We start from the raw sequence: 21347 nt of genomic DNA on the forward strand, positions 1-21347 counted from the left end.
CCTTGAGCTGGGAGCTGGATTGGAAGTGGAGCATCCAGGACTCAAACTTATCCCATATGGGATGCCTGCATTGCAGACAGCTGCCGGCCTGCCCCTCTGGTAGCTTTTAAAATATCTTAGATAAGCTGTAAAAGCATGGGCTGGCGATGTGGCATAGAAGGTTAAGCCACTACCTGCAGTGCCAGCATCCCATATGGGTGCTGGTTTGAGTCCCAGCTGCTCCACTTGCAATCCAGCTCCTTGCTGATGTGCTAGTGGAGGGTGGCCCAAGTGCTTGGATCTCTGCGCCCATGTGGGAGACCTGGAAGAAACTCCTGGCCTGGCCCGGCTCCTGCCATTGCTGTCATTTGGGGAATGAATCAGCAAAGAAAGGTCTTTGTCTCTGTCTTTCTCTGTGTCTTTTCCTCTCTCTCTGTAACTTCAAATAGATAAATTAAAAACACACACACACACACACACACACACAACTAAAAGCAGCAAGAGTGTTATACTCAGACTGTAATTTCTGAATAGTAGTATATCAGCAAATAGTTCATAATAATTACAGTTAGCAGGTTTTTGCTATACCAGTATTTTATTAGTTTGCAAAAAAATTTTTTAAAGCATTTATTTTATTTGAAAGGCAGAGTTACAGAGAGGCAGAGGGAGAGAGGTCTTCCATCCACTGGTTCACTCCCCAAATGGCTGCAGCAGTCGGAGCTGTGCCATTCTGAAGCCAGGAGCTTCTTCCAGGTCTCCCATGCCAATGGAGGGGCCCAAGGACTTGGGCCATCTTCTGCTTTCCCAGGCCACAGCAGAGATCTGGATTGGAAGTGGAGCAGCTGAGACTCGAACCAGCACCTAAATGGGATGCTGGCACTGCAGCTGTGGCTTTACCCACTATACCACAGCACTGGCCCTTACAAATAAAATTTTTAACACAGAATGGATTCTCTGCAAGTAGGTGAGGCTTAGCATGACCTCAATTTAGGTTTGAAGAGAACACTTTTCTGTAGTGTGCCAAACATAGTAGTTAAGAACTGGAGTGCCTGGATTCAAATTCTGGTTTAGCCACATGATTATGTCACCTTGGCCAACTTTTGTACTACAATTTTCTATCTTTTATAGACAGTTTAAAGAGGATCTACTTTATAAGTTGTTGTGATGGTTAAATGAGTTAGTAATATGTAAACCATCAAGGACAGTGCCTAGTACGTAAATATTAATTATGATGATACAAACTTAGTTGGAGTTGGCATTTTGGTGAAGCATGTTAAGCCTCTGCCTGCAACAGCAGCGTCCCATATGGGCACTGGTTTGAGACCCCGCTGCTCAACTTTCAGTCCAGTTCCTTGCCAATGAGCCTGGGAAAGCAGCAGAAGATGGCCCAAGTGATTAGGTTCCTGCATCCATGTGGGAGACTGGATTAAGTTCCTGGCTCCTGGCTTCAACCTGGCCCAGCCCCAACCATTATGGTCATTTGGGGGATGAACCAGCAGATGGAAGAACTGTCTTTCCTAGGCGCATCGATAGGGGGCTGGACCTGAAGTAAGTGGTACAGCCAGACTTGCACTGGCACCCATTTGGGATGTTTGTGTTGCAGGTGGTAGCTTTACACGCTGTGCAACCATGCTGGCCTCGAGTTTTTGTTCTTTCCACTTTAAAGTACTTTAGTTCTAGTGGAATCCTAAGTCTTGGTAATCCTTTTAACAATCAGTTTAACAATTGTCACTTATAGTTGAGCATCTTCTGCCTTTTATAGTTTCTAATGAAGCAGTCTACCTAAAGGGCCTTTTACACTGCATACATGCATAGTTGTTTTTGTTTAAAATTTATTTATTTGAAGGGCAGAGTTTTATATATATATTCATATATATATTTATTTATATTTAGAATGATAGAATGTTATTTCTAGTAGTGAATGTGTAATGTGATTTCTATTTAATAGAGACATATGAGTTACGTTAGCTTTTTTTTTGTCAGTGGTATCTAGATGACTACTGTGTATAAAGTGTTTTCATTGACTTAATTTTATGTAGTTTGGGGATTGATGGTATTGTTTGGGCCCGGCACTGTGGTGTAGTGGGTGAAGCCGCTGCCTGTGGTGCTGACATTCCATATGTGCGCCAGTTCTAGTCCTGGCTGCTCCACTTCTGATCCAGCTCTCTGCTGTGGCCTGGGAAAGCAATGAAACATGGCCCAAGTCCTTGGGCCCCTGCCCCCACATGGGAGACCCAGGGGAGGCTCTTGGCTCCTGGCTTTGGATTGGCCGAGCTCCAGCCATTGTGACCAATTGGGGAGTGAACCAGCAGATGGAGGACCTCTCTCTCTGCCTTTCCTCTCTCTAACTCTGCCTTTCAAATAAATGAATAAATCTTTTTTTTTTTTAAAAAAGTATTGTTTCTTACCTTAGTTCTTAATACTGTGTGAAATGACAATTTTTTTTTTTTGGCTTTCACTTCTTTGCTTTCTAAGTTTACTTTGATGTTCATGCTTTTGAGAAGGATTTGACTGTCTTGTTTGTATGAGTTCCAAATAGAAATCCCATTTAAATTTAATGTTTTGAAATTTACCAGAGTGTTAAATTTATTCAGTATTGTTAGGGGAATAAGATGTTCCCTCACCTCCAGAAAGAACTGATGCCTACAGTGCCGGCATCCCATATGGGTGCTGGTTCCAGTTCCAGCTGCTCCACTTCCAATCTTATGGCCTGAGAAAGTGCAAGATGTCCCAGGTGCTTGGGCCTCTGCACTCACATGGGAGACCCCAAGGAAGCTCCTGGCTCCTGGCTTCAGATCTGCACAGCTCCAGCCGTTGTGGTTATCTGGGAAGTAAAGACCTTGCTGTCTGCCTCTGCTTCTCTGTAATGCTGCCTTTCAAATAAATTAACTTAAAAACAAACAAACAAACAAACAAACCTGAAGTCTTCTCAAAACTAGCAAGGCTTCATATTAATTTGGTAAAACTCTTCAAAGTGTATCATTTTCTTGTTTTTTTAGGTAGAAGGTCTACATCTCTAAAGAGAAGGGTTAAGAGCGCTAATTACCGTATTAGATGATAATGTACTTAAAGGTGATGAGCATGTTGCCTTTATACTCCTATACTGTGGAGTTTTTGAAAAAATTAGTTCAGGTCACAATAGATCATGATGATAGGTCTAAGAGTCAAAAGGATCACATAAATAAGACTAGTGTCTGCCAATACTAAGTGATAGAATAAAAAGGAGAGAACGATCCAACATGGGAAGCAGGATACACAGCAGACTCATAGAATGGCAGATGTCGTAAGCAGTACTCTGGTCTCAGAATCAGCCCTTAAGGCATTCGGATCTGGCTGAAGAGCCATGGAGAGTATTTTAGGCATGGAAAGCCAAGACACTCTGGCAAAAACAAAACAAAACAAAACCCTAAATGAAAGATCTCTGCGAGTGAGATCCCAGTGGAAAGAACGGGCCATCAAAGAAGGAGGTACCTTTCTCTGAAGGGAGGAGAGAACTTCCACTTTGACTATGGCCTTGTGGAAATAAGATCAGTTGGCGAGCTCAGGGGGCTTCCATGGCCTTGGCAACTCATGACTAGAGCCTGGGGAGATTGCTAACGTCTTAAACGAGAGTGTCGATTTGTTAAGTCAACAACAGGAGTCACTGTGCACCTACTCCTCATGTAGGATCTCTGTCCTTAATGTGTAGTTTAATGTGAATTAATGATATGACTAGTGCTCAAACAGTATTTTGCACTTTGTGTTCTGTGTGGGGGCAAACTGATGAAATCTTTACTTAATATATACTAAATTGATCTTCTGTATATAAAGATAGCTGAAAATGAATCTTGATGTGAATGGAAAAAAAAAGAAAAGAAAAAATTAGTTCTTGCCCCAGGTTCCCCCAACCCAAACATTTGTTATGTCAGTAACTACTTGCTGTTTTTGTCTCATTTGTATCCTACTCTTCAATGGTTGCTGCTGATTTTCTCTGCCTTGAGCAACTAAATTGCCAGTTTTGTTAGAATTGGTTTTAATGGTTTAGAGAGGAATTAGGTGTATGTAAAATCCACTAGCTTTAGCATGTTGTCTGCTTCTCAGGACTGTCTTGGCTTTCAGGGTTTGGTTTTTCTAGTGATACCTGAGTGTGTGTTAATGCAATATTTTGAAATTGTTGGGATACTACTTTGTTGGTATTTTATTTAGCTTAGGACACTTGAATTGAATTAAAGTATCTCAAAGCTGATAGAGGTGATCAGTATATTATTCATTGATGGCTAGAATGGGTTACTAGAAAGTGTATGTAGACTACTAGGGTTTTTTCTTTTTCTTTCTTTTTTAAAGATTTTATTTATTTATTTGAAAGAGTCACACAGAGAGGAGAGGCAGAGAGAGAGCGAGAGTGATGTTTTCCATCCAATGGTTCACTTCCCAATTGGCTGCAATGGGCAGCGCTGTGCTGATCTGAAGCCATGAGCCAGGAACTGCCTCCAGGTCTCCCATGTGAGTGCAGGGGCCCAAGGACTTGGGCCATCTTCTACTGCTTTCCCAGGCCATAGCAGAGAGCTGGATTGGAAGTGGAGCAGCTGGGTCTCGAACCAGTGCCCATATGGGATGCCGGCGCTTCAGGCCAGGGCGTTAACCCACTGTGCCACAGCGCTGGCCCAGATTTTTTCTTTTACCTATAAAATTCTCTTAAAGGTAAACCATGTTTATCATTAACTTTATATGTATTTCCTGGGATTTGGGATTTCAGTGTTAGAAATAATGTAGTTATAACCTGCATGATCCTCTGTTAGTTTCTCTTAATATTATTTCCTGTGTAGACAGCCAGCACAGGAGATGAGAGTGTATCATCCCATAGACTTAGATTCCTTGATATTCTTTAGACCATAATGATTGTTTGAAGTCAGAAAGTCCCATAACCCTCTTAAACCAGGGGTAATGTACTTGGGCACACAAAATCTCACTTTAGAATTTGGCAGATTTATTAAAATGTTTCTGTTGTGGTAGTAGAATAGTTCAGTTTGTAGCGGTTTTCAGCTTCAGCCACATACAAAAAGGGGCTTCGAAAAGTTTAGATAATGGATATTCTAAAATCATGCTTGAGTTTCAAATTTTTTGCACCAAAATAAACTTTATCATTAAAAAAGTGTGTTTGTTTTCACCGATTTGAAAGTCAGAGAGAGAGAGAGAAAGAAAGGTGGGGGGGGGAGAGATTGATTTTCCGTTTGCTGGTTCACTCCCCAAATAACTGTAACAGCCTGTGCTGGGCCAGGCTGGGGCCAGGCTGCTTCCTATGTGGGTAACAGGGGCCCCAGCACTTGAGCCATCATATGCTGCTTCTCAGGACACCTTAGAAGGAAGCTGGGTTGGAAGTAGAGTAGTCTGGACATGAGCCAGCACTCTACTCCAATATGTGTTGTGGGTATCCTAAGCTGTGCCTTAACCCACTGATCCACACTGCCTGTCCCTAAACTTATCTTTTAATTCCATTTTCTCAAAGAGGTTTTTTTTTACAGGCAGAGTGGACAGAGAGAGAGAGAGAGAGACAGAGAGAAAGGTCTTCCTTTGCCGTTGGTTCACCCTCCAATGGCCGCTGTGGCTGATGCACTGTGGCCAGCGCGCTGCGCTGATCTGAAGGCAGGACCCAGGTGCTTCTCCTGGTCTCCCATGGGGTGCAGGGCCCAAGCACTTGGGCCATCCTCCACTGCACTCCCTGGCCACAGCAGAGAGCTGGCCTGGAAGAGGGGCAGCCGGGACAGAATCTGGGGCCCCGACCAGGACTAGAACCCGGTGTGCCAGCGCCGCAAGGCGGAGATTAGCCTATTGAGCCGCGGCGCCAGCCCTCAAAGAGTTTTTAAAGTACTCTGCTACAAATCACTGTTTAATATCCAAGGTTTGTTTAAGCTTTAATTCTCCCATCATTTAGAATGAGTTGCGTTACTGTGTGTTTATTTTCTGGATGGAGGAAACTTGTACCAGTGGATCTCATTCAGGGTCATTTAAGTCTTATCAGAACATTTTTAATAACATTAAAACAGAAATCCTTTGAGTCTCATTTGCTTTAAAGAAGGCTTTTTTTTTTTTTTTTGCATATTTCTACACACTTTTGCTCAATGTTTAATATTATTGATAGGAACAAATCCAAATCTTACATGCTTTAACCAGGGTCTGATTGCTTCAGTTACATAGCTGAGAAGGGCCACTCTAGTGCTTCTTCACAAAACAAAAAAGATGCCCCTCTGCTGCTCCCCCGGGCCACAGCAGAGAGCTGGACTGGAAGAGGAGCAACTGGGAGTAGTACCCGGGACTCCAACCAGGACTAGAACCCGGGGTGCCGGCACCGCAGGTGGAGGATTAGCCAAGTGAGCCACGGCACCGGCCACAAATAATTCTTTTCTACCATAGTTGCCCTACTGTGTTAACAGAACATTGGAAGTTATTCCTCTTACCCACTATGTTTTTTTTTTTTTTTTAAGATTTATTTATTTATTTACTTGAAAGATGGAGTTACAGAAAGAGGGGAGAGGTCCTCCATCCATTGGCTCACTCTACAAATGGCTGCAACGTCCACGACTGTGCCAGGTGGAAGCTGGGAGCCAGAAGCTTCTTCCAGATCTCCCACATGGGTGCGGGGACCCAAGCACTTGGGCCCCTCCAGCGCTTTTAGTAGGGAGGTGGATTGGAAGTGGAGCAGCTGAGACTCGAATTAGCACCCACATGGGATGCTGGCATCTCAGATGACAGCTTAATCCACTATGCCACAACACCGGCCCCCGCACTCTGTACTTCTTTATCATACTCATTCCATCCCTCATCTCTTCTCCTTTTGAGATACTTTCAAAGGTAACAGTTATCCTAGGTTTTATTAGAAGCTCTCTTTGCTTTGTTATTAACATGTTCCTATCATTTTTTTGATAATATCTTTACTTTTTGTGCAAAATGTTCTAGACTCATTTTATTATTTCCCCACTCTGGAAATAATTTCCAGAAATTTCCCCACTATCCATTTCTCTTGGAATCTTGGTTCCTTTCAGTATGAAATGGTGTTCAGAAAATAAGATCTGGGTGCCATATGTGTTTATGGCTATACTGGGTCATTGCTGTATCTGACACAGTGAAGAATCAGTGTCTCATTAAGTTTGTGCTACCATAACAGAATACCACAGACTGAGCAATTTATGAAGAACAGAAATTTATTTCCTCACAGTTTTGAATGCTGGGAAATCTTTTTTATTTTTTTAAGATTTATTTATTCATTTGAAAGTCAAGAGTTACACGAAGAGAGAAGGAGAGGCAGAGAGAGTGAGGTCTTCCATGCGATGGTTTGCTCCCCAGTTGGCTGCAATGGCCCTGAGCTGTGCTGATCTGAAGCCAGGAGACAGGAGCTTCTTCTCGGACTCCCATGCAGGTGTAGGGGCCCAAGGAGTTGGGCCATCTTGTACTGCTATCTTAAGCAATAACAATAGCAGAGAGATGGATCAGAAGTGGAGCAGCCAGGACTTGAACCAGCGCCCATATGGGATGCCGGCACTGCAGGCGTTGGTTTTACCTGTCACGCCATAGCACTGGCCCCTGGGAAGTCTTAAGATTAAGATCAAGGCACTGGAATCTTGTGAGGGGCCTTCTTGGTGCCTTCCTCACCTGAAGAAAAGCAGAAGGGTAAGACTGAGTGTACCCTCTTCTGCAGCCCTTTCTGTGGAAGCTTTAATTCATTTTTGTTGCATTGGGAATTCAGTTTCCAACACATGAATTTTGGGAGTTGCATTCGGACAATAGTAGTTGAGAAATAATAAATATGTGTGTATGTCTTACTCTAATATCGTCCTTTCTGGCAGTAATATTTTAAAATTAGTTTACTGTCCTTTTATATTTCTGTTTCTGCATTTGAGGATAAGAGATAGCTTTAAACCTCAAACGAAGATGAGTAATATAAACTAGCCTGAATTTGTGACTTTGTAGTTGTAGAATATTGCAGTCATGGAGGAGAATTTTTCCTCACTCACATGCAAAGTCAAATAGAGAAAACCACTATGAATCTAAGAATGATATGCAGTATTTATATAAGTTTCTTAAAATTGTTAATTATTTACTCAGTTGTGTATGTCATACCATGTTTCCACTGAGTGCTAGCTTTAATAAAATGTTTCACTGTTTGAACACGAAATTATTCTAAAAGTTGTCTTTGTTTAGTTTGAGAGTTTATAGTGCATAGCACTTAGGCCAAATGCTGTTCATTATGGTAGTCAGTAACTGAGCACTTAAAATAAGGCTATAGTTGGCTAAGGAACTGAATTTTACATTTTAAGTTTTTAAACCTGTCAGCCTGTTTAGTGCCCATATCCATACCTTAATGATATTGAGAATTAAGTTCATTTGGTTTTTGTTATCTCTTGCTTGTGAAAACAGAAATCGTTTGTATTTCAACTATTTATTTGTATGAAGATTTTTCCAAATTAAGTTCCTGACTCATGCCTCCCTAATAAAGAATGGAAAGTTATTAGTGAGAACATAGTTAACTGGGCCAGTGCTATGATATAGTAGGTTAAGCTTCTGCCTTTTGCACTGACATCTCATATGGATGCTGGTTCAAGTCCCGGCATCCCACTTACAAGCCAGTTCTCTGTTAATGGCCTGGGAAGGCAGTGGAAGGTGGCCCAAGTGCTTGGGCCCCTGCACCCACCTGGGAGACCTGGAGGAAGCTCCTGGTTTCTAGCTTTGGTCAGCCCAGCTCCATCCATTGCAGTCAACTGGGGAGTGAACCAGCTTATTGGAAGGTCTCTCTCTCTCTGTCTGTCTCTCTCTCTCTCTCGCTCTTTCTCTCTCTTTCTCTAACTCTACCTGACAAACAAATAAATAAATCTTAGAAAATTCAAAATATCAATTTCACTCATGTACATTTAAAAAATATAGTTAACTGCTTTATCTTTAACAAAGTAATATTAGAGATAGTATGAGATGCCATGACAATGCTTATGAAATTCTTAATATTATTATTATTAACTGAAAATTTAAAACTGATACTTCATTTAATTATTGGAAAGCTTTTTAAATATGCTTGGAACAACTTGGCTTATGTGGGTCTACTTTATTAGTAACAAATCTTATGAAATGTAAATACAGATCAAGTATTTCTGGTGAAAGTTTAGCATCCAAATTGATATGCATGTATACAAAGTACACACAGTTTTGAAAATTTAACTCAAGAATGTTAAACCATTTCAATTAAAATAGATTGCAAGTTATATTTTATATATTGGTTAAATAAATATATGTATTATCTGATTCTTTTTTAACGTGACTAAAAAATTTTAAATTGCATTTAGCTTGCAATGTATTTCTGTTGACCGTTGCTGACTTAGGATATTCTATTAAAGTGTTATACAAAGAGCTGATGTTAGAGAAAGTTTACTACATTCTTTTTAAAAATATCTTAGTATCTTCCTTTTTGTGGTTTCTTTCATTAGCACTCTTTACAACTCTTTGGTTGTTGTTGAATACAGAAATACAGAGTTTTAAAGTCTTGTCTTTTTCATTTGTGGGGCATTTTATACTTGATTATTATGGAAACTGAACCCCTGCCATTTAAAATTTTATCTTTTGTTATTTTGCCTGTATGTCTGTATCAGAAATGTTATTTCTTATGGTCTTTGAGTATTTTTTTTTTTTTTTTTTTTTTTTTTTTTTTTTTTTTTTTTTTTTTTTTTTTAAAAATATGGAACGCTTCACGAATTTGCGTGTCATCCTTGCGCAGGGGCCATGCTAATCTTCTCTGTATCGTTCCAATTTTAGTATATGTGCTGCCGAAGCGAGCACGGTCTTTGAGTATTGTAGTTGTTGCCAAGAGCATATTAGAAGTCAGAATTTATTATAAATATCTTGAAGTAGTTAGTAGATATTTTTGTTTATTTTATTTTTTTCATAAATACTTATATTTATTTTTTAATTTCATTGAAAGAGTAGTAGAGACAGAATGAACAAAAAAATCTTCCATTTGCTGGTTCACTGCCTAAATGGCAGCAACAGCCAGGGCAGGGCCAGGCTGTAAATGGTGGGTTCACTCACCATGCCACAACATCAGCCCCTTTTTATTTATTTTACATAAACTACTAGAATATGTTTGGATGTTTATTGAATATGTACACTTGCTGCTTTGTATTCTTTCATAATTCCTAGCCACTGTGGCTCCTTAAATTTTGTTAACAGATTGCCCAAGTTTCTTATCTTAATGATATCCAGAAGTAAGTTTGGTATGTATTTCTTGTAAAAAGAGAAATTGTACTTCAACTATTTGTTTGCATTATGTTTTCCTAAATTAGTTAAATTCTAGCTATGCTTTTATAATAATAATGAAAAGATTTTAGTGAAAATATGGTTAATGGCTTTATTTTAATAAAGTTGTACTGTACCAGTTTACAGATGCCATAACAGTTCCTTTCAAATTCTTAAAGGTAATTTGCCTAATTTCCTTAAGGCCTTATTATTTTATTTGCCAGGAAGAGAGAGAGAGAGAACGCAAAGAGAGCACTCCCTTCCACAGGTTCACTTCCCAACTGTCTGCAGTGGCTAGGACTGAGCCGAAGCCAGGAGATGGGAACTCAGTCCTGATCTCCCACATGGATGTTAGGAACCCAGTTAATTTGAGTTACCTCCCAAGTTTTGCATGGTGAGAAGCTGGAATACAGAGCTGGAGCCAGAACCAGCCTTTGAACCCATGCACTCCAGAATGGGACATGGTCGTCTTAACCTAGCTTTTAACTGCTAGGCCAAATGCTTGATTAATGTAAGGACCTTTGATAGTCCTTTTTCATAGCAGTATACTAATTTGATTTGGACTAAATTATCTGAGTTATAAACTTCATTTATTTCTTAGTTTTCATAACCATTTGTAAATTAAGGTTACTTAAAAATTTGTAGAAGGAATACATTTTCATTATGAAAATTAGGAGATTAGAGGGGGAGAAGGAAATAACAGTCACCTGCAATCCTTCAGCCATAGGTAAGCATTGTTACCATTTTTGACACTGTAATTTCTGTTTTTTTTTTAATTGTGATCTCATTGTATGGTAGTACATTTTGCCTGTTTTATACTACCATAGAATAAAAATAGCTTCTCATTTAAAAATTTTGAGGGTTTTATATTTTAAAAAGCACCAAAATATTTGTGTATTTTAGTCATAATTAGTGTATGCATAGTTGTGATGCTCTGTGTTGTATGATAGTATAATTTGCCTGATACCTCATAGAAGAAAACATTTCCCATGTTAAAGATTTGAGATAAAAAACTAAGTTATTTGTTATTAGAATTGTTCTTGATATTTTATACTACTGTACGTGAAGTTAAGAAATCATCAGTTTTGTATTTATGTTTTGATCTTGAAGTTAAAATACACAATTTCTCACCCGAGTATTATTTTTTAAAATTATTTGGGGAAATAAATTAGAATGTCTGGCAAATGTAGATATTAGAAATAAATCTAGGATATTGGTCTTTGATGAATTTGTTCATTCAGAACAAAAATTTAACAGTCATGGTTGATACATTGCAAAGCTAAATTTTTTTTCTCACTTTCAACCTGTTATCAGAGATTTGCAAGAAAGTTTATTCACTGCTTTTCATATGACTTTAGGTCTTATCAGAATATTTTAGACCAGTAGTTTGTTTTTATGACAGTTGTTACTGTACAGGTCAGAGGTTTGTAAAAGCCAAAGTGGTAGGGGCTTTAATAACATTGAAAGATTTTTGAGGAAGTTTGTTTTGTAAATCGACCAAGCTAGTGGGGAAAAAGGCTTAGTGTGCTTTTTCCACTTCCTACCCACTAAAGATAATCCAAGTCCTCTTCCTTTATTCAAATTTGCTGTTAATTCTCTACTCTAGGGCATGCCAAAGATGTTTTGCAAATACAGGAAATTCTTAATGCATTTAAAGGGAACTACTTCCTATTCAGTTCTTTGCATTGTAGAAGTCATACATGTATATACATCTAAGAAAATGGAAAAATGAAAAGCCAAAATAATCACTAAAAGACAATGCCAGTATATAATTTTGAAATGTTTCCCTTTAGTTTCTGCCTCCCCCTCACTATAGATTTAATATTTATTCAACTACTATATGCCTAGGGTTGTCTTAGGTAGCAAATAGAGATGAAACTCTGTCTTCCTGGAACTTATATTCTGTTGTGGTCATAGGCGTGTCATGTCTGGGGTGTGTGTGTTTGTGTGTTTATAATGTTATATAATTTTAATTTTGTGATTTATTGTAACATAAGAAGATAGGTGGCTGGTGCTGTGGCACAGCAAGTTAAGCCGCTGCCTGCAGTGTGGTCATTCCATATGGGCTCTGGTTCAAGTCTTAAGTCCCAGTTGCTCCACTTCTGATTCAGCTCTCTGTTAATGTACCTGGAAAAGCAGCAGAGGATGACCCAAGTGCTGCACCCATGTTTGAGATCGTAATGAAACTCCTGGCTTCTGCCTGGCTCAGCTCTGGCCATAGGCAGCCATTTGGGGAGTGAACCACTTCTCTCCCTCTCTCTCTCTGTAACTCTGCCTTTCAAATAAATAGTAAATCTTTAAAAAAAAAAAGAATTAGGATAAATATTTTTGACAGCTGCATGATAGTTCTTCTATGTATACATCATAATTTACTTCATTTCTTCTCTAATGTTAGGTACTATTTTTTTCTGTTGTAAGCATAGTTGGTGTGAGTCATACCTTACAAGGTTGTAACTATGAAATATCATATTCCTGATTTACTAAATTCACATTTAATTTGTATTGTACCTTCACCTAGTTTAGTTGGTTGGTATTTTCCTGTACAGCTTGCCCTCTTTTCCATCTTTGCAGAGCTTTATATAATCTAGAACTTTGTCTGGAAAGAGCTTTCTACACTTGATCTTAGCCAAAAGGCCGAGAAGCGATGGAAAGAGCTTTCTAATCTTAATCTACTGTCATTAGCATGCCCATTTGTGTAAAATTGGAAGGTTTTTTTGAAGGCCAAGTTACATAGAATCTTAGGTCCTGGGGTCTTGTATAGAATTTTGCATAGCATAGTTTTTGTTTGTTTGTTTTTAGGGAACCTATTTTAATGAAATGAAAACAAACCATCCAACCAATTTTTGGAGTGAGCATTTGGCACAGTTAAGATACTATTTGGGACACCCACAGCCCATGTTAGAGTCTCTGGATTTAAGTCCTGACTGTGTTGGACTGTGTTGCTTGCTTGCTTTCTTTCTTACATTTATCTATTTAAAAGACAGAGGAAGAGTTCTTCCATCTGCTGACTCACTCCCCAAATAGCTGCAACAGCCAGGGTTGAGCCAAGCTGAAGCCAGGAGCCTAGAACTGTACCCAAGTCTCCTGTATGGGTGGTGAGGGCCCAAGCACTTGGGCCATCTTCCACTGACTTGCGGGTGCATTAGCAGGGAACTGGATTGGAAGCAAAGCATACAGGACTGAAACCCATGTTCTCATATGGAATACCCACCTCACAGGCAGCAGCTCTTAACGATGCCAGCCCCTGGTTCTGCTTCTGATCAAGTTTCCTCATAGCAAAGTTTTTACCATTATTGTTTCCCATCATCTTCCCCTCGCCCTACAGTTCCCAGGGGGAATAGGACAGTTGATCCTGGTCTTGATGAATCCTCTAACTCCCTCCTTTTCCCACTGCATTCACACCTCAAGCTTCCCTTCCATTCTAGTATAGTCCAGCTGAATTCCTTTCTTTGGGCACAGACTTTCTCAAGTAGAATGCTGCTAAGGGGATTGTCTTCTGATTTCTGGTGCTAGAGTAATTCGAGAATCTGAGACCAGGAGCCACAGATCTTGGCATAGAAGGGAATTTACCTGTTGCCTTGTGAACAAAAAGCAAATTAGTACCTGAGATTTCACTGTTTAGATTCTGAACTATTTTCTTGGGATTAAATTTCAGAAATGGAATCACTGGTTCTAAGGTAATGGACATGTATTTCTTAATGCTTTATAGCAATAGATTTTGAGAGGTAGAGTTACAGATAGAGAGGGAAAGACAGAAAGGTCTTTCTGCTGGTTCACTCCTCAAATGACCACAGCAGCCAGAACTGGACCAATCTGAAGCCAGGATCCAGGAGCTTCATCTGGGCCTCCCATATGTTTAGCAGGGGCCCAAGCACTTGGGCTATCTTCCACTGCTTTCCCAGGCCGTAGTAGAGAGCTGGATCAGAAGTGGAGCATTGTGGGGGAAAAAGCCGCAACAATGCAAAAGTTGCACTTTGTAAACTTACATTTATTAAATAAATTAAAAAAAAAAAGTGGAGCAGCCAGATCTCGAACCAGTGCCCATATGGGATGCCGGCAGGCGGTGGCTTAACCTGTTACGCCATAGCGCCGGTCCCGTAAAGTCTTTTTAAAAAGTGATTTTTAGGAGTGGGTGTTGGGCTTACCAGTTAAAACACCTGCGTTCCATATCAGAGTGGTGAGATTTGATACCCAACTTTGTCTCCTGACTTCAGTTTCCTGCCAGTGCAGAGCTTGGAAAGCAGTGATGATAGCACCTGTGATTGGGCTCCTGCTGGCCACGTAGCATCCCTGGATAAAGTTTCTGGCCCCTGGCTTTGGTTTCAGTCCAGTCCTAGGCATTTTGGGCATTTGGAGAGTGAACCAGCAGAGGGGATTTCTCTCTCTCTCTCTCTCTCTCTCGGTTAAATCTCTCTTTTTGCCTCTCAGAAAAATAAATAGAAAAAATAGTTTTAGGTGCTTTATAGAAGTTGAAGGAAGCACCTATCACCTTAACATTTATTGTAATTACAACTTGAGAGTTTGAATGACTTTTTAAAATACAAAATAATACAAGACAGGACATGTGCATTTTGAAAGGAGGCGAATGTAACCAAGCTATGGAAAAATAAGATCCTAAGAAAAGACTAGATAAATTTTTTATACACTGTAGAGCAAGAATCTTCAATGCTACTGGTTTAGTGGTAACACAGGTATGACTTTTCTTTGATAGGGTGACCACACCACAGTATTAGGTGAGGACCTGAAAACGTTAACAACAGTCAGTATCTGTTTTTCAAAATTCAGTATTAGGATATTCAAATAACATATCTAGAATCTTGTGACTGAAGGAGAAATAAACACTATAGGAGGAACAGCACACAATGGGAGATATTGTTTGAGGGATGAGAAATTCTCAGAATTTTACTGTTGTAAAATGGAAAATAGAAGAAATCTAAATTTTGTTCTGCTCTACGCTCAGGACACAATGTTGTCTTATGTTAACATCACTAATGATTATTTATTTCTTCAGATACTGAAGATCATATAGTTCCCGTCTCCCAAGGAATCGAGTAGTATACTTATTTTCATTATGAGGGTACTTGGAAAAGTTCACAGAGTGGAATTAAAAGATATTTATTTTGATGCATATTTTTTATTTTTTAAAAAATTTATTTAATTTATTTGAAAGACAGAGTTACAGAGTGAGGTAGAGACAGAGAGAGAGGTCTTCCATCTGCTGGTTCACTCCCCTGATGGTCACAACGGCTGGAGCTGCACCAATCTGAAGCCAGGAGCCAGGAGCTTCTTCAGGGTCTCCCACGAGGGTGCAGGAACCCAAGGACTTGGGCCATCTTCTACTGCTATCCCAGGCCACAGCAGAGAGCTGGATGGGAAGAGGAACAGCTGGGACTAGAACCTGCACCCATATGGGATGCCGGCGCTTTAGGCCACGGCGTTAACCCGCTGCGCCACAGCGCCAGCCCCTGATGCATATTTTTTAAGCTAATGGATAGGATTTTTTATAATAAGCATCTTCTTTGAACTTTCTCAAGTACCCTGTATTTTAGAAAAATGAGTGATGAACTTTGGTAGCCCTTATATTTGACATGAGTGATATATGCTTTCAAGTTGAAAATTTCATGGTGAGAAAGTCCTAAGTTACATTAAAGTGAGTATAATACAAAAATATAGAATTAAGTCACTGCTTGGGATGCTCCTATCCCATATTGAAGTTCCTAGGATAAAGTCCTGCCTCTGTTTCTGATCTAGCTTTCTGTTCATGTGCACCTTGGTCCCTGCCACCTTCTTGGGAGACCCAGATGAGTTCCTGGCTTAGGCCTGGCCAACCCCTGTTGTTATGACCATTCGGGGAGTAAACCAGCAGGTGGAAACTCACCCTCTCACTTTCTTGCTCCACTTTTAAATAAATAAATTAAACAAACACCCACATCCCATTTCAGAGTACTTGGTTGAGTCCTGGCTTCTCACACTTCCAGTCTAGCTTCTTGCTAATGGGAACCCAGGGAGGCAGAAGATGGTACTTCAATACTTGGGTCCCTGCCACCCACATGGGAGACCTGGATGGAGTTTGGAGCTCCTGGCTTTGACCTTTACTAGCTCAGTCCTGGCTATTTTGGGCATTGTGGGAGTGAACCTACAGAAGATTTTTCTCTTTCTACCTTTTAAGTAAAATGAAAATAAGGAAATACAAATTTTAAAAATGCATTGTTAAATTTTCTTAAATTTTTGAAACAAAAATTCATACACAACTTTGTGAATTGACTACACGGTAGAATAAAAGTAGTGGACCCTTTTTTTTTTGACATGTAGAGTTAGACAGTGAGAGAGAGAGACAGAGAAAGATCTTCCTTCCATTGGTTCACTCCCCAAATGGCTGCCATGACTGGAGATACGCTGATCTGAAGCCAGGAGCCAGGTGCTTCCTCCTGGTCTCCCATGAGGGTGCAGGGCCTAAGCACTTGGGCCATCCTCCACTGCCCTCCCGGGCCACAGCAGAGAGCTGGACTGGAAGAGGAGCAATCGGGATTAGAACCTGGCATCCTTATGGGATGCTGGCGCTGCAGGTGGAGGATTAACCAAGTGAGCCAAGGTGCTGCCCCCACCCCACCCCCACCCTTTTTTTTATCTTAACCATTATGCATACTACAGGCTTGAATGAATAAGATATTTTCTCTCTCTCTCTCTCTCTCTCTCTCTCTCTCTCGAAAGATTTATTTATTTATTTGAAAGGCAGAGTTACAGAGAGGCAGAGGCAGAGAATCTTCCATATGCTGGTTCACTCTCCAGATGGCTTCAATGGCTGGAGCTGCACTGATTCAAAGCCAGGAGCCAGGAACTTCTCCCGGGTCTCCCACATGGGTGCAGAGGCCAAGGACTTGGGCCATCTTCCATTGCTTTCCCAGGCCATTGCAGAGAACTGGATTAGAAGTGGAGCAGCTGGGACTCGAACCGACATCCATATGGGATACTAGCGCCACAGGCTGGCTTTACCTGCTATGCCACAGTGCCAGCCCTGATATTTTCTTTTTGGATCCTGTCTGAGTAAGCTTCTTTCCTGCATTTGCTTGAGATTTATATGTACTTACTGATTGACTAGACATCATAAGTTTCAGTATCTCTGCCATTTTCAGTGTTTAGCAATTTTATTTTTTTAGGTTTATTTATTTTTTGAGATTTTATTTATTTGAGAGGGAGAGTTACAGACAGTGAGAGGGAGAGACAGAGAGAAAGGTCTTCTATCCTCTGGTTCACTCCCCAAATGGCTGCGCTATACAGATCCATAGCCAGGAGCCGGGAGCTTCTTCTGGGTCTCACATGTGATTTCAGGGACCCAAGGACTTGGGCCACCTTCTGCTTTCCCAGTCCATAAGCAGAGAGCTGGATGGCAAGAGTAGCAGCCAGGACTTGAACCAGCACCCATATGGGATGCTGGCATTGCAAGTGGAGGCTTAGCCCACTACACCACAGTGTCAGGCCTATCTAATTCAGTTTTAACATCGATCTTTGCATGTTTCTTTTACTGATTTAATTGTTAGTGAAGATTTGTGTGGGTGCCATCGGTGTGTCACAGCAGGTTAAACTGTCCCCTTTGACACCATCATTCCCATATTGGAGTATTGTTTCTAGCTTCAGCTGGACTGCCCAGATCTACCTTCCTGCTAATGTGCTTAGAAAACAGTGGAAAATGGCCTGAGTACTTGGATCCCTGGCTTCTGGCTCTAGTCTGGCTTGGCCCAGCCCGGGCCATTGAGGCTATTCAGGGAGTGGACCAGTGGATGGACAGTCTCTTCCTTTCTCTGTCTCTCCTTCTCTCTTTGTCTCCTTTTCTCTCTGTCATTCTGCCTTTCAAATAAATAAAAATGAATCTTAAAAAAAATTTTTGGGCCAGCGCCACGGCTCACTAGGTTAATTCTCTGCCTGCGGCACCGGCACACCAGGTTCTAGTCCCGGTTGGGGCTCCGGATTCTGTCCCACTTGCTCCTCTTCCAGGCCAGCTCTCTGCTGTGGCCTGGGAAGGCAGTAGAGGATGGCCCAAGTGCTTGGGCCCTGCACTTGCATGGGAGACCAGGAGAGGAAATACCTGGCTCCTGGCTTCGGATCGGTGCAGCGTGCCAGCCGTAGTGGCCATATGAGGGGTGAACCAACAGAAGAAAGACCTTTCTCTCTGTCTCTCTCACTGTCTAACTCTGCCTGTCAAAAAAAAAATTTGTCAGATGGAAATGAAGCATTTTACATAAATGGGACCTCTGAAAATATTTGTAGTATTTTAATAGCAGGGTATACAAATCACAAAAGTAGGAATTTGTTGTAATTTGCTTTTAAATTTGGACAGAATCTGGAAATTTAGGAAAAATTCTGGTTGTATTACAGCCATGGCTATGCATTCCCAAATGAAGTGTTTTACATTCCTGAGTGTAGTGTGTTGCATGCACTACTGAACATAATGGGAAAACAAAAGTGTCATAAAAAGCTAAGTACCAAGTAACTAGCTAGAAAAAGCTTTTAATGGGAGAGCTGGTATGTCATTAGTCTGGTAAAATAGTACTTGAGGTAATGGCTGCATGTGTTAAGCTGTGGTTTTTTTAAAAAAATTTTTTGGTTATTAGAAATCAACATCAGATATTCAAAATTTGTGCTTAAAATGCTGTAATGGCTTTCTGCAGGGCAATTTAGTACAAAGAGAATTAGAATGTGAGACTTGGTTCTAATAACAAACTATATAAGAATGACTTAAGTAAGTCTGTTTTATTGATAAAATGAATGGTTGTTGAAGGATATACTTAGCTTTAGGCCTTTTCATGAAATATGCTTGCTATCCTTGCACAATCAAAAAGGATGATTTTTCAGTCTGTTTATCACAATCTCCCTTCAGTTTCAAGTTTGCTTTAGACAGCCTTGCAATGGCTTTCAAACCTCTTTAACTGAGACTCAGTCTTCTTTTTTAAAAAATATTCATGTATTGGGGCTTGTGTTGTGGTACAGTGGATGCAGGGACCCGAACACTTAGGCTGTCATCTGCTGCCTTCACAGACGCATTAACAGGACTAGAACTTGGGCTCTGATATGGGATGCTGGCATCGCAGGCAGTGGCTTCACCTGTGCCACAGTGCTGGCTGCCCAGTGTATTTCTTATAAACAACACTTAGATTATTTTTAAAAGCCTGTTTCAAAGATTTAATATGGAATTTTAACCTATTCACATTTACAATGATAACTGGTATGTCTGGAATTGATCATCTTCTTGCCTTCTTTGTAGTTTATTTTTATTTATTATTAAAATAAATTTCTTTTTCTTTTTTTGGCAGGTAGAGTTAGACAGTGAGAGAGAGAGAGACAGAGGGAAAGGTCTTCCTTCCGTTGGTTCACTCCCCAAATGGCTGCTACGGAGGCTGCTGTGCCGATCCGAAGCCAGGAGCCGGGTACTTCCTCCCGGTCTCCCATGGGGTGCAGGGCCCGAGCACTTGGGCCATCCTCCACTGCCCTCCTGGGCCACAGCAGAGAGCTGGACTGGAAGAGGAGCAACCGGGACAGAATCCGGCGCCCCGACCAGGACTAGAACCTGGTGTGCCAGCCCTGCAGGCGGAGGATTAGCCTAGTGAGCCACAGCGTCGGCCATCTACCTGGTACCCCAACCGGGACTAGAACCCGGGGTACTGGCGCTGTAGGCAGGCCCTATTTTCTTCTTTTTAAAGATTTATTTATTTATTTGAAAGTCAGAGCTATACAGGGGGAGAGAGAGAGAGAGAGAGGTCTTCCATCCAATGGTTCACTCCCCAGGTGGCCTCGGCGGCTGGAGTTGTGCTGATCTGAAGCCAGGAGCCAGGAGCTCCTTCCGGGTCTCCCACATGGGTGCAGGGGCCCAAGGACCTGGGCCATGCTTTACTGCTTTCTGGCCAGGGCATTAACCCGCTGTGCCACAGCACCGGCCCCAAGATAAATTTATTTTCTTTCCATGTTTATGCCTACTAGTCTTTATGCTATTTAATTTTCCTTATTCAAGTGATTTCACTAGGTTTCAAGAACTGAACTCTAACATTTTAGTACTAGATTATTACTTATTAAAACTAATGTTATTCCTCTATTTTCTTTGGGGTATAGTGTAATGGAAAAGAGCACGGACTCCAAAGCAACTTAAGTTTCTGTTTGCATCTTGGTGTCCTTTGCTGCTTTTTGATTATGAATGTCTGCTGCCATTTTCCATCTTTTAAAGAGGGAATAATAGCAATACCTGCCTTACAGGGGTATGGTTAGATTTGATTATGTTAATAGGGACAGGCATTTAGTTTATTGGGTAACATGAAAGTTAAGACAGGGCATCTCACATCAGTGTCTGGGTTTGAGTCCCAGCTCTGTCTCCTGACTCCAGCTTCCTGCCAGTGCGCGTCCTATAGGAGGCAGTGGTGATGGGAAATACTTTATGTATAGAAGAGAAACCTATTTTAAAATGTAAGTGAGCATCATTAAATGCTGTACATTCATTTGGTGCCAATAATATTAATAATTGTTTAGACTTCATCCTTTGTTTATAGTACTTTTTCTGGAAAAATTTATTAGTTGAATGCTACTATATGAGGATCACATACTTTCTTTAATTAAGGCCTAAGAACAAAAGAGGATAGCTTAAATTTTGTCTTTGTTGGTGAAGTCATGGGTAAAAGAAAATGTAAGGAATCTAGAACAGAATTAGAAAACTAGAACTAGAACAGAAGCTGGAACTCATAAATTGGGAGGTGAAGAGCTGAGATTCTTAGGTAGCTTGTAACTTTGGGAGAAGGTAGATTTTTGCTGGACACCATAAAGGGCTGCTGATTTATAAATCCAGAAAATACCTTAATCTCATGCACAAAGCTCTAATGGCTTTGCATACTAGTTGTTCAGTGGAAAGTGTAACAGTGTACTATGTAAAGATAGATAATATTAAGGCCGGCGCCGCGGCTCACTAGGCTAATCCTCCGCCTAGCGGCGCCGGCACACCGGGTTCTAGTCCCGGTCGGGGCGCCGGATTCTGTCCTGGTTGCCCCTCTTCCAGGCCAGCTCTCTGCTGTGGCCAGGGAGTGCAGTGGAGGATGGCCCAGGTGCTTGGGCCCTGCACCCCATGGGAGACCAGGAAA

General features: G+C 40.9%; 1 protein-coding gene and 1 non-coding gene across 49 annotated transcripts in view; one reads left to right on the forward strand and one right to left on the reverse strand.

Annotated features, from left to right (window-relative positions):
- WNK1 (WNK lysine deficient protein kinase 1) overlaps positions 1-21347 on the forward strand; it is a 171585-nt gene that overhangs the window by 4702 nt on the left and 145536 nt on the right. The window lies entirely within an intron of this gene.
- Positions 9671-9777, reverse strand: LOC149124681 (U6 spliceosomal RNA). The gene has a single exon (XR_016213798.1). It is a non-coding gene; the product is annotated as a U6 spliceosomal RNA (small nuclear RNA).

Source organism: Oryctolagus cuniculus, chromosome 9 (genome assembly GCF_051225735.1).
Source record: "Oryctolagus cuniculus isolate XC-2025 breed Fujian yellow rabbit chromosome 9, ASM5122573v1, whole genome shotgun sequence".
Classification (NCBI taxonomy): Eukaryota; Metazoa; Chordata; class Mammalia; order Lagomorpha; family Leporidae; genus Oryctolagus; species Oryctolagus cuniculus.